The sequence below is a fragment of the Schistocerca piceifrons genome, chromosome 1, assembly GCF_021461385.2.
Source record: "Schistocerca piceifrons isolate TAMUIC-IGC-003096 chromosome 1, iqSchPice1.1, whole genome shotgun sequence".
Taxonomy (NCBI): domain Eukaryota; kingdom Metazoa; phylum Arthropoda; class Insecta; order Orthoptera; family Acrididae; genus Schistocerca; species Schistocerca piceifrons.
In genome coordinates this window covers 326,503,113-326,516,594 of record NC_060138.1, presented here as the reverse complement: position 1 = coordinate 326,516,594, position 13,482 = coordinate 326,503,113, and the positions used below count along the sequence as shown (strand labels likewise).

General features: G+C 37.4%; 1 protein-coding gene across 6 annotated transcripts in view; it reads right to left on the bottom strand.

Moving 5' to 3' along the window:
* LOC124782590 (maternal effect protein staufen-like) overlaps positions 1 to 13,482 on the bottom strand; it is a 200,716-nt gene that overhangs the window by 137,236 nt on the left and 49,998 nt on the right. The window lies entirely within an intron of this gene.

Genomic DNA, 13,482 nt, shown 5'->3' with positions numbered 1-13,482 from the left:
TTAGTGTCACCGGAACTTACATCTGTTGTACATGGGAGTGAGTACTTTCTTTATTTTGAAAATCAGGGGCTTTTCAATTTACTGTTTGATGTCTGCCGACAACTTGTTCATCAGAACATGACACTTAATTTCTGAATCCTAGATGGAGACTCAGCTGCAAAATACTAACACGAATCCTATACAGACGATTCTGAATCCTAGATGGAGACTCAGCTGCAAAATACTAACACGAATTCTTTACAGACGAATGGAAAAACTAGTAGAAGCCAACCTCGGGGAAGATCAGTTCGTATTCCGTAGAAACACTGGAACACGTGAGGCAATACTGACCTTACGACTTATCTTAGAAGAAAGATTAAGGAAAGGCAAACCTACGTTTCTAGCATTTGTAGACTTAGAGAAAGCTTTTGACAATGTTGACTGGAATACTCTCTTTCAAATTCTAAAGGTGGCAGGGGTAAAATACAGGGAGCGAAGGGTATTTATAATTTGTACAGAAACCAGATGGCAGTTATAAGAGTCGAGGGACATGAAAGGGAAGCAGTGGTTGGGAAGGGAGTAAGACAGGGTTGTAGCCTCTCCCCGATGTTGTTCAATCTGTATATTGAGCAAGCAGTAAAGGAAACAAAAGAAAAATTCGGAGTAGGTATTAAAATTCATGGAGAAGAAATAAAAACTTTGAGGTTCGCCGATGACATTGTAATTCTGTCACAGACAGCAAAGGACTTGGAAGAGCAGTTGAATGTAATGGACAGTGTCTTGAAAGGAGGATATAAGATGAACATCAACAAAAGCAAAACAAGGATAATGGAATGTAGTCTAATTAAGTCGGGTGATGCTGAGGGAATTAGATTAGGAAATGAGGCACTTAAAGTAGTAAAGGAGTTTTGCTATTTGGGGAGCAAAATAACTGATGATGGTCGAAGTATAGAGGATATAAAATGTAGGCTGGCAATGGCAAGGAAAGCGTTTCTGAAGAAGAGAAATTTGTTAACATCCAGTATTGATTTAAGTGTCAGGAAGTCATTTCTGAAAGTATTCGTATGGAGTGTAGCCATGTATGGAAGCGAAACATGGACGATAAATAGTTTGGACAAGAAGAGAATAGAAGCTTTCGAAATGTGGTGCTACAGAAGAATGCTGAAGATTAGATGGGTAGATCACATAACTAATGAGGAAGTATTGAATAGGATTGGGGAGAAGAGAAGTTTGTGGCACAACTTGACCAGAAGAAGGGATCGGTTGGTAGGACATGTTCTGAGGCATCAAGGGATCACCAATTTAGTATTGGAGGGCAGCGTGGAGGGTAAAAATCGTAGAGGGAGACCAAGAGATGAATACACTAAGATTCAGAAGGATGTAGGTTGCAGTAGGTACTGGGAGATGAAAAAGCTTGCACAGGATAGAGTAGCATGGAGAGCTGCATCAAACCAGTCTCAGGACTGAAGACCACAACAACAACAACAACAACAACAGATGGAGACACTATTTTTATATAGAAATTATATTTACTTCTGGTATTGTGGTGATAACTGTCACAACTCATCCTACATTCATTCTTATTATCAACGACAAATACCATTACAGAGTGCATGTGTTGGCATATTTAGATCAAGGTTAACAGAGCACCTTCCGGAAAATTTCAGTTATCACCATTACATAATGTCCTTCTTGCACACTTTTGTAGGAGAAAGAAAAAAAAACTTTTTGACTTTATCATCATCGCTCCAGAAGAATGCACTTTAGAACAGTTTTAAATGAAAGTATGCCAACCATCTCATACTGTATCAACAAGAATACCTAGGAATTTATCATACAGCATTGTATATAATCTAGGGCCATTGCTCTCTACTTTTGTGTTGGGAATGACAGAAAATGACTTCCTACCATTAAAAAATTACATTATTTGCCTATTCTATTATTTTCCATATCATAAGTAGACTTCATTCACAGAATGGGAATGTTGTTAACAACATACCACACCACTTCAGTGACCCTTGTAGAATTTCACTAACTACACAATACCAGGCATTGGTATGCTCACAGAAAATATGAAAAGGGTAATTTTTCTTGTTTAGTTCTACCAGAAATTAGCTCATGACAGCATACTGTCACCTTAATACATCCAGGTAACTTAAAATAGCAGTTACTGAAAGATATGCATTTGAAAATCTCTCAGAATAATAAACCTTCACTGTACTGGTACATTAAGTATTTGAAATAATTCTTATGTGACGTATTTATTTAGTTTGAAAACATCAGCAGTTTTTGGTTTGTTCCGATTTTCCTTTAAAAACTAATTTCTTTTTACTAAAAACAGAGATATCTAGTTGTTGCAATGGTCCAGATGGTGTGTTACCTACTTGTAATTTCCAAATTAAACATATTTATTTCCAAGGAAATGCATAGTAATGTTGAAACATGTGAGAACTGTTCTACTCATACACTATAATGTTAAATGACATCTTAAAACATACCAAAATGTTTGAAAATAAATGTCGTTGTCAGAGGTCATTCAGATGTCTCACATCCTTCTGGATCTCCTTGATTGATACGTTTTTGTAAAATGGCCAATATCTTAATCCTAGTGTGGGAAGCATTGACTTGAGCACTTGAACAAGGACTAAAGATAACTGTACTTCTCCTTTGATACAGACATGATTGGCATGTACAAAGATTTGGCATCTGTACACGCAGATTTATGTAGGGAGTATGTGATTGTTATATCAAGTCATGGACTTAGAATTTTTTCTTTTTTTTTCTCCAGAGGGACAACTGTAGGATTCAACATCAGCAGAACTTCTTCACTCGGGTTTTCGGATGTTCTTTTTTCCATTACTATATCCACAAAATTTTTATGTATTCCAAGTGTCTTCAGAAACATTTTCTTACAAACTCAGACCTGTTCTCTTCTTCACAGCAAGTAGAAGACAACAGTGAAGTTTATGTTTGAATTTCCTTGTGTGCTAGTCTTTGTAAAGAAGCATATTATTATCATCATATCTGTTCATCATTTCACCCACGCCAAAAATCCTGCATCAAGAGGATCGAAGCAGACAAGAAGAATTTGTGTGAGCAGAGTAGGGCTGATCCGGAACCGATACTGTCATACCAAGCTCTATGCACAATAGCGGTAACAGAAAAAAGAAGTATGTACATTTAAATGATGAACAATAATCTAAAAATGTAATGACTTTAAAGGTCTGTTGATATTATTGCCAGTTCACTCAGGATATGTGTACCTTCCAATTTTTTTGATTATTCAAGCAGCAGTTATTAATCAGTTTCCATTATATTTTATCCTCGCCCCCATATTCTATGCCACTCTTCATCTTTCTGAATAATTTGTCCACACTATTGTGATAAAATCCCTTCCTTTCTGCACGTGTACACTTTCTATAAGAATCCTTTTGCCAGATGTCTCGACATGGATCTTTTATGCATACTCCTGGAACATGCTACATTCTGATGAAACTGCTGTCTGGCTTTGGAAGTTTTGTATGTTTTAATTTTTATTTCTGATGTTGCTTCTTGGAGATGTGCTTCTCTCATGCCTTTTAAGATTCTGTTCTTTAAAAGGCTGCACATCAGTAATGTCATCTTCAGTTGCTCTTTCCAATGGCTCTTGTTATATATCATTAGCGTTTAAATGCTTCGAACTAACTCTCTCTCTTCTTAGTGGCTCTTTATCTGATGCATCATGAGACATTTCAGATGGTGAATCTGAACTGTTAATAAACTGCCAGGCAAAGTAGGGGGCAAACTGGCTGATTCTTGTGGTTTTATTCTAAGAACATGCAAAGAGCAAATGTTACATACAGAAGTATGAACTAGTTTACTGGTTCATGGAATACATAACAACGGCAAAGTGCTTATCCCTTACTGGCCAGAATATAAGTTCAATCATGGTACACATTATATATTACATTTCTCTTTTCTGAAAAAAAAACAAAGCATTTTAACTGCTACCCATTACCTTTGTATGAAAAAATACTAAGAAATGTTACTAAACTCTTACTCCATTTGGCTTTTTAATAACTCTGTCATACTTAGATCATGAAACAGTTCTGGAATTCCCAGGTTTCCTCACATATAACTTGACACTCTCTTGTTTTGCATAAGCTCACCCCTCAGTTGCAAGCTGCTTCCACTCCACTGGACCTCTTCAGGGATGACAACAAATTCTGGTTTGATGAACGCATCTGCCAGTCGAACATGCTGAGTATTAGGTCTGTGTAGCTTTCCATCATATATTTTACCACAACTGGTCTCAGATAATCTGAGAAATTCTTCTCCTTTCCAGTTCATATGACCGAACTGTATATTAACATTGTCACCTGGCCGGTATCTAATTTTTTGTTCGATTTTGACTAACTTCTTATGGCTTTATTACTTGTGGACTGAAAGCTTCTAGCACATGGGTAGCAGGGTTCTTGTTTTCCTCGAGAATGCTCGTTGATCAGGTGACCCAAACTCTTTATTCTGTGGTGTGTTTCAATAAATGAGGAGTGCTAAACAGGTGTTTATTTTATCCACTGAACACTGTAACCAAAACTACTTCTCTGGTACTGCTTGGAATGTCATAAAATTTTAAAAAATAATAAATAAAATAAAATAAAATAAAAGCAACTGTCCACTGTCAGTAAATATTCTTGTTTTCAAGAAATAAACAAACGTACCTGCAGCAATTACTTATCCTGGATAGTTTGGCATTGTTTTCACTATAATGGGTTAATGTATCTCATTTCTTGAACACCGTTAGCAAACATTAAATATTGAAATGTAATTCCTGATGTCTTGCGTCATGTTTTCCACCACACAAATTCTTTAGCTTTCTTGCAATAACTTTCTATGACAAGGTGGTGTCCATGAACTGATATAAGTTTCTTATCAATTAATTGTACTGATATAATTATCTTTTGTCCTCTGATGACAATTCCTTCAGCACAGCGGTATTGTCTATAATGGAAAAAAGAGACATTCTTGGGGCACTCCCTTAATTGTATCTGGAAATCCTTGCATTAGATATGGTAGACGTAATCGTAATTCTTTATCTTTAAATGAAGTTTCTTTCAGATAAATCAGAAACTCTTCACTGACAGATAAAACTGTCAGTATTTCTAGTCCTTCCAATTCTGCTTTATCTTCTTGTTCCTTGCAGTCTCTACTTAGAACATTGGCATATCTGATTCTTCAGAATAAATTACTTTAATAGCATAGGGAAAATTTTCGAAAATTATGCACTGCAGGTGAACCTTACAATGATTAAAAAAAAAAAAAGTCCCCAGTTGTTTATGATCAGCTTCAATAATCAATTTTTTGCCATAAATATATGCATGGAAGTTTTTGACTGTGAATTTAACTGTCACCCACTCACTATCTATTTGTGGATATAACTGTTGCGGTGGTGATATTGACTTTGCAGCATGTGCAACTTGTTCACCTTGCAATAGGACAGCTCCTATAGCTTTCTAGCTGGTGTCAACTGACAATTTCACATCTTCACTTGTGTCATAATAACAAAGTACTGGAGGGTTGTGAGACATTCTTTTATTTTGTTAAGTGCTTGCTCCTGTGTCAAATCTCATTTCCATTCAGCTTCTTTCCTTAGGTGCTGGCGCAATGGGTCTGTCAGTTCAGAAAGATTTGGTATATATCCCTAAAAGATGTTGGAGCCGCTTCTTATTTTGAGGAGTTTGAAGTTCCTTAATGGCACTTCTTTATCAGGATGACGTCCATCCTCTGCTAAAATATGTCCTAAGAATTTAATTTCCGTCACACCAAATTCACATTTGTTTTTATTCAGTTTAATGCCTGCATTTTTCTTATCTCTGTAGAACTCGCTCCATTGCTTCACCAAGTTCTTTAATTGTATTTGCACAAAACAAAATTTCATTGACAAAAACATTCCACATTCTTTGATTCCATTTAGGATTTTAGGTATGATTTGCTGAAAAATTTCTGGGGCTGAGCCTAAACCAAATGGTAATATTAAGCCAAACAGTAATCTTGTGCAAATGAATCTGCCCCATGACGTGCAAAACATTAAATAAGTTCTGTCCGTAACTGATTTGCCAAAGTTCTTTTGCACACTTTAAAAAGTGAAATATTTTGTTTACCTCACCACTGTACTAACTTCCTTCAATGTCTCCATTGGATACTGGTGTCAAAGAATATTTTTATTACTTTCACTTCGATCCAAGCAAATATGAAGTTTCCCTTTTTTTGTAAGACTATCATACACTAGGGTGTCTACAGATTTTCAGAGGATCAGATTCATGACCTTTTTATTACCTCTTTAGTTACATTCACAATCTCTCAAAAAAAAAAAAAAATGCATGGTACAAAGACAAAAACAGTTTTTTATGAACCTAAAATCTGCTTGGAATGAATGCAGAATGTAATAATTCTTGTGCAACTTAAAATGTATATCAGCATGAATAATGTAATTATTTATGACTTCTGGCATACTATTCATCAAATGCTATAAAAACATTAAAATCTCACATTGGATGAGTTACAACTATTGATTCAGATATATTTATCATCACATCAACTATGTCAAATGTTAAACTTCACTGTGAAAGATTTAGAGTCAAAGTTTCTTAACTAAACTTAAAATTTCAACATCTGAAACTTCAGGGGCTTCTTTTGCTTTTCCTACAAGCATTCATTTTTTATTTTTGAGCATTTATTTTTTGAACTGTTCTTTTACGACTGGCCACTTTATTTTTGCCAGATTTCTTCTTTTTAAGGTTTCTACTCTTTTTGATGGAGCATTCTTCACAGCTAGTAAGGGCCACATTTAGTTGTTTCTCACTATTAAATAAATCACCTAATGATTGTATTGCGAACATTTCTTTCCACAATAACTGTACCGCCTTTTAAGTTTTTGGCTAAAACTTCTTTGTTAACAGAAATTTGATTAAGTCATGCTTCACACTTTGCAGTAAATTCATCAGAAAATGATGAAGCTTGTCCTTCTTAGGATTGAATTGCTTCAGTTGTTTTTCCGAATATTCACAAAATTCAAAGTATTCTCTCTTCACTACATCAGCTACTGATGGAGTCACGTTTTGACACAAATTCTTCCAATGCAATTATCACTTGAGAATTTCTTAGGTGATAAACATGAGCCATCTTTGACTGTCTTTAATTTCAAAGGACTCTTCTCAGCAATTTTTAGATACAGACTTTGCAAAAACCTGTGCACTCATGTCCGAAAAAATGTATATCCTTTTCTGTGTAGTTCTTGCTAGCAGCCGTACTCATCTGCTAATGTTCATTGCCAGCTGTGCAGCATACTATGAACCAGTGTTTACTGCACTATTATCTGCTCTGTCACTGAATGTACTGTCACTATTTGTGTTCTGTTGTGCTATTATTGTTTTTCATTATTTAACATGGCAATTTCGATATCACAAAGTATTTAATTGATGATTACATCCATTGTGCACATTGCTGCTTTCTTGGAAGCTCAAAGCACAAGTCTGTGTCGCCTGTACTGCATACTTACAACACATGGAGGTGGAGTCTGTCTCCCCCTCCCCCACACACTACACCTCTTCCCACAGCAAACACCATGCAGTCTATCCACTCTCCCCCTCAACAGATGCCAGGTTATAGTCTAGAAGTAGCACTAATATAGTGTGGGAAACGTTTTGGCTAGTGAGAAATAAATTTAAATCTGATCGTCCTTAGCACTCTTAAAATGAGACTAAAATTACAGTAGTTTTACATTAATTATCAAAAACCTTTAAGGGAATGTCTTTCTTAAAAAGGCGTGGATTAAAGAGATTTCAACAGATAAGAAAGAGGACAGGAATAAAAATGAACTGCCGAATACAACATTTTTGGGGTAGCTAACCTGCTATTCCCTTCTAGAACCACACCTGACTGACACATAAAACAAGTCATGACCACCCACTCAATTTCATTACCTCTTCATTACTTTCATGACCACCTATTCATTTTCATTCCTTTTTCATGACTTTCACGACCTGTAGACACCCTGTACACTGAGGTGATGGAAGTCATAGGATACATCCTACTGTGTCGGACCTCTTTTGGCTTGGTGTAGTGCAGTAACCCAACATGGCACAGGATCAATAAGGTGTCAGAAGCCCCATACAGAAATATTGAAGCATGCTGCCTTTATAGACATCCATAATTGCAAATGTGTTTCCAATGCAGAACTTTGAACATTTATGGGACATAATTGAGATGTCAGTTCATGCACAGTGTGATTCATGTCTGATGATCTGAATGGCCAAACCATTCGCTTGAATTGTCTCGAATGTCCTTCAAAAAAACGGCAAACAATTATAGCCCCCTAAAAATCTCATCGTTGTTTGGAAACATGAAGTCCATGAATGGCTCCAAGTGGTCTCCAAGTAATCTAGCAATCATTTCCAGTCAATGATAGTTTCACTTTGACCAGTGGACCCAGTTCATTCCATGTAAATACATTCCACATGGTTACCAGCTTGCACAGTTCCTTGTTGACATCTTAGGTCCATAGCTTCAGGAGTCTGCACCACACTCAAACCTCGTCATCAGCTCTTACCAAATCAAATCATTACTCCTCTTACCAAGCCACAGTTTTCCAGTCATTTGGGGTCTGACTAATATGGTCCCAGACCCAGGAGAGGCCCTGCAGACAACGTTGAGCTTTTAGCAAAGGCTCTCATGTCAGTCATCTGCTGCCATAGTCCATTAATAACAAATTTTGCTACACTGTCCTAACAGATAAATTTGTCGCATGTCCCACATTGATTTATGCTGTTATTTCATACAGTGTAGCACTGACAAATCTGCACCAACACCGTTGCTCTAGGACAAGTCACTGTGGGCTTGGATTCTCAAATGCTCTATTATTTCCAAATAGGACTGTCCCGTGTGTCTAGCTTCAACTACCATTCTGCCTTCAGAATCTGTTAAACCCTGACATAAGGCCACAATCATGTCGGAAACCTATTCGTATAAATCATCTGAGTGCAAATGAAAATTCCGTCAATGCCATTTTATACCTTGCATACGTGACACTATAGCCATCTGTAAATGTTCATACCATTACCTCTTAACTTCTGGCACCTCAATGTAGGTGAAACTGCATGTGCAGCTTGTTCTACAAGCTTGATTAGTCCCATTTCAAACGTTAGTTAAATCTCATATTTGGTTTCTCAATTTATGTGGGATCCTCCTCGAATAGTGAATCTTTAAGTCAGGACCTTCATTGAGAACTGTGTCATAAACAAAATCTTTAACACATCCCAAGCCTGATAAAATTTTCTCATCAGGAATGTAGGCTGCTGGCACATTTACTTTTACCTGCTCATTCTTTTCATCAGATTCAGTTTCGAACACGTTTATTGTCCTAAGAACACATGAAAAATCAGGCTCCACCACTACAAAGTTCACATCTGCTAGCCTGTTTCTGATGGTACAGAAGAGAGTGGCTTCTCCCACAACATCTACCTTACTTTTATTACAGGTAAGATGCTTTTTTGTCTCTGAATCTGATACTAAGGCACACACTTCGTTTGCTAATTTTTCTGGTTATGACAGTAAGTAGAGCACCTGTGTTGTGCTTGGCTTTGGCTTTTACTCTTACATTAATTTTAAAAAAATTACAATTTTACACCAGTTCTTGTCAAAATTATAATTATTTCACTGGAAGATTGGCTTTCGCCTATGACCACATTATTAACCGTTTTTACTTTACTTTTACACTTGTTTGCTATACACTTGTTTGCTCTAGTGACCATTTGGCGACAATTCTGACATTTGCTATCAAATCCCAAACATTTCTTAACGTGGCGACCTTGTACAGTCTTTTATTATTTTTACTTTTACATTAGCACATTGTTTCCAGCCATTTCTGGACTTGGCATTTGTTATTACATCTAACGTTTCATTTCTGAGCTAATAACAGTCATCTGCTTTGATGCTAATTCACATTTTTTACAAATACAATTTAAATTATCCAGAGTGAGATCTGTCAGGGTCAACATCGTTTTTCTAATTTCTCCACTGCGAATACCTATGACTATTTTGTCTTGTAAAATTGTACTCAATAAGTTTTCGTATTAACAAGATTTACTTTTATCAATAGCGGTAGTGTATGATTCATCAAATGTTTCAACATTTCACCGTGTCTTTGTAGTAAGGAGCTGAATATTTACATCTGAAATGTTATGTTCATTTCTGGGATAAAGTAATCATAGAACTTTTTCAATACCAATTGGAGATTTTGTTCTTAACTGGCACCAATTTCACACATATTATAAATAACTAAGGCATTACTACTAATCACAGACATAAATACTGCTAACTGCATATTTACTGGATTGTAATTTATTTGGATTGATTTGTTGCTTCCACAGTTTCCAGACACCTCTCATGTTTTCTACACTCACCATTAATGGTTTTGGTGGATGTAATTGCATCACAGGACTACCGTTTGTAAGAATTTCAGTTTCTGTATCTGTATTGGTGCTGTTGATGATCATCATATATGTAATAATGGAAAAGTGTGTATATCTTATTGCCCAGACTACAAGTACAGTCATGGCATATATTACACATGCTTGAGTATACTGTCTGTGTTATATTTAAACCATTACCTACTTTTCAGCTTAAAAAAAAAAAAAAAAAAAAAAAAAAAAAAAAAAAAAAAAAAAAAAAAAAAAAAAAAAAAAAAAAAAAACGAAGACTATATTTTTTGTGTTTCCACTTAGTGCCCATAGAAAATGGAGAAAACAGAAAAGAAGCACTGCAATACGATTTCTACACTATGGTACTCTAGAAGAATATTGTAATACATTGGTTCCCAACCTTTCTGTGACCATTATGCCTCAGTGTAATCTGATGTCAGTTAGTACACCCCCCCCCCCCACCCCCCCAGCCCAGCCCCACCTTATCATACACCGACTCGCACCATCGTAATTAATAATTAATGCCAATGCCTTGTGTCTGACCGCTGCTACTAATAATAATGACAATAATAATAATAATAATAATAATAATACTGTTGTGGTATCTGGTAGAATTGAACATTTACTACCAAATAAAACACATCTACACAGGATAGCTTGCAAATGTGGAAGGCTGAACAGTTAACTGTTGAGAGAGGCATGGAATAGTGTCTCACTTACATCAAAGAGTAATTATAACAATGAATACCAGTCACATGGAATGTTCATACACCACTGTAAACTCGCTTTTTGCAGGACAGAATGCAAAGCTACATTACTCCCCTCCAAGTGTTAACAATATCGCATATTAAACTTCACACATAGCCCTGCACACGTTACCACAGCTTTTTTTTAAACCTGGCATTATGCCACTGGAGCCAGTGGTTACAGCAGAATGTGAGGTACCAGTCTTCAATGTCATTTTCTTCTCCAAGGCACCTGGCAGCTGTAGTGTCTCGTGGTGGCTCTGGGGTATGAGGTTGTTTTCTGGTGCTACATTCATATATTCTCGTTCGCCTCCTGCAATCCTTGCTAAGTCCAAGGCATTGAAAAATACGGGCTTGAGTTGGTCTGGTGCGACAGTGGTAGGCATACCATTTACTCTAACCTGGAATGTGTGGCCACTTCTGCTAATCACTGGATATGGTCCCTCATATGATGGCTGCAACAGTTTGGGTACTGCATTGTGTAAGAAAACGTGTGTGCAGTTCTCAAGATCTGTGAAGACAAACAAGTGTCCCCCAGCCTGACTTCTGGGTGCTGTTGGCATATGTGCTCTTGTAATCTAGCAGCAAAGTCTGATCTATCAACTGTACTGTCTGCAATGCTGTGCAAGAATTCTCCTCTGCCTGTACACTAACTCTGTTGCTGTGCTTTTAGATTGATTTTGAATAATGCCGTAGTCCAAGGAATACAATAGGTAGTGCCTCCATCCAATTCTGCATCGTGTGACTTCTCAGAGCTGCTTTCCATAGGCAATGCAGGCTTCAACTATACCATTTGATGCAGGATGATAGGCTGTGGTGCGTATATGCTTTATGCCTAACAATGTAGTTAATGCTCTGAAAAGGTAGGCTTTGAACTGTAATCCCTGTTATGTAGAAATCCATAGCGGTATGCCAACTCGGGCAATCCGACCGCAAAAAAATGTCTGCGCCAGTTTTGGCTGTGATATCTTTCATGGGGAATGCTTCAGGCAGCCACGTAAATCAGTTCACAACTGTAAGACAATAATTATAGCCTTCTGAGACTGTGAGCTGGCCTACAATATCAATGTGCAGAGGCTCAAAATGTTGATACGGCAGCAGAGATGTGCCTAGCAGTGCTCTGACGTGCTATGTGATCTTGTTCCTCTGATACGCAATGCATAGATTGACAAATGTTTTGAGGTCTGCATGCATTCCAAGTCAGGCGAAACTTTGTTTGAGCAATCTAATAGTGGCTCATACTCCTGGATGTGCCACATTGTGTACTTATGTAATTGTGTGTGCTTTAACGTGTTGCGGCACAAATGGACATACTTCCACTCCGGATAGGTCACAATACAGTTCAATATTCGCTTCAGGCACTGCAGCACGTTGCCTTGGCGATGCTTTCTTTGGTTTTACAGCAAAGGTATAAGTTAGCAGCTTGTGATACGTATAAATAGTGAACTGTCAACCCTCTAGCAAATGCCTGAATTTCTTTACCATGGCGTAAGCTGCTTATGGTTCGCGGTCATAGGTTGCCCAACGTTTGCTGTGAAGGTGACAACTTCTGACTGAAGAATGCTATGGGCTGTCAACAATGCTTAATCTGCTGTTTTAGAACAGCGCCAACGGCTGTAGACAGGCACTGACCGCGAACCATAAGCAGCTTACGCCATGGTAAAGAAATTCAGGCATTTGCTAGAGGGTTGACAGTTCACTATTTATACATATCACAAGCTGCTAACTTATACCTTTGCTGTAAAACCAAAGAAAGCATCGCCAAGGCAACGTGCTGCAGTGCCAACGGCTGTAGACAATGTATCAACCATAAGTGCAAGTGGAGTTTGTCCACAGGATGTGCTAACTGTGCAACCTCTGCAAATGGCTGCTTTTAAGCTTGACATGCATCATCTGCTTTGCTTGTCCAAAGCAATTTGTCATTCGGCTATGGTGTGCCCTTAAGAAATTCATGCATAATTGTATACAAATCTTTGGTAAAAATTTATGACCCCTAAGAACCGGCATAGCTCTCTGATTGTAATGGGTGAGGGTACTTCTTTATGGCTTCCACAATCGTGCAGCGATTGAATACCATGCACGTCTACTGAACAGCCCAGAAACTGCACTTCTCTCACTCCAAAAGTACACTTTGAAGGATTAATTATGAAGCCTTGTGTGCGTAAAGGATTAAGAACCTGAGCCAGATGATTTAAATTTTTTTTTCCCCATTGCAAACATCACCAAAATATCATCTATGTAAACATAGCAGAAGTCTAAGTCCCTAGTGATCTCATCCACGAAACGTTGAAACGTCTGTG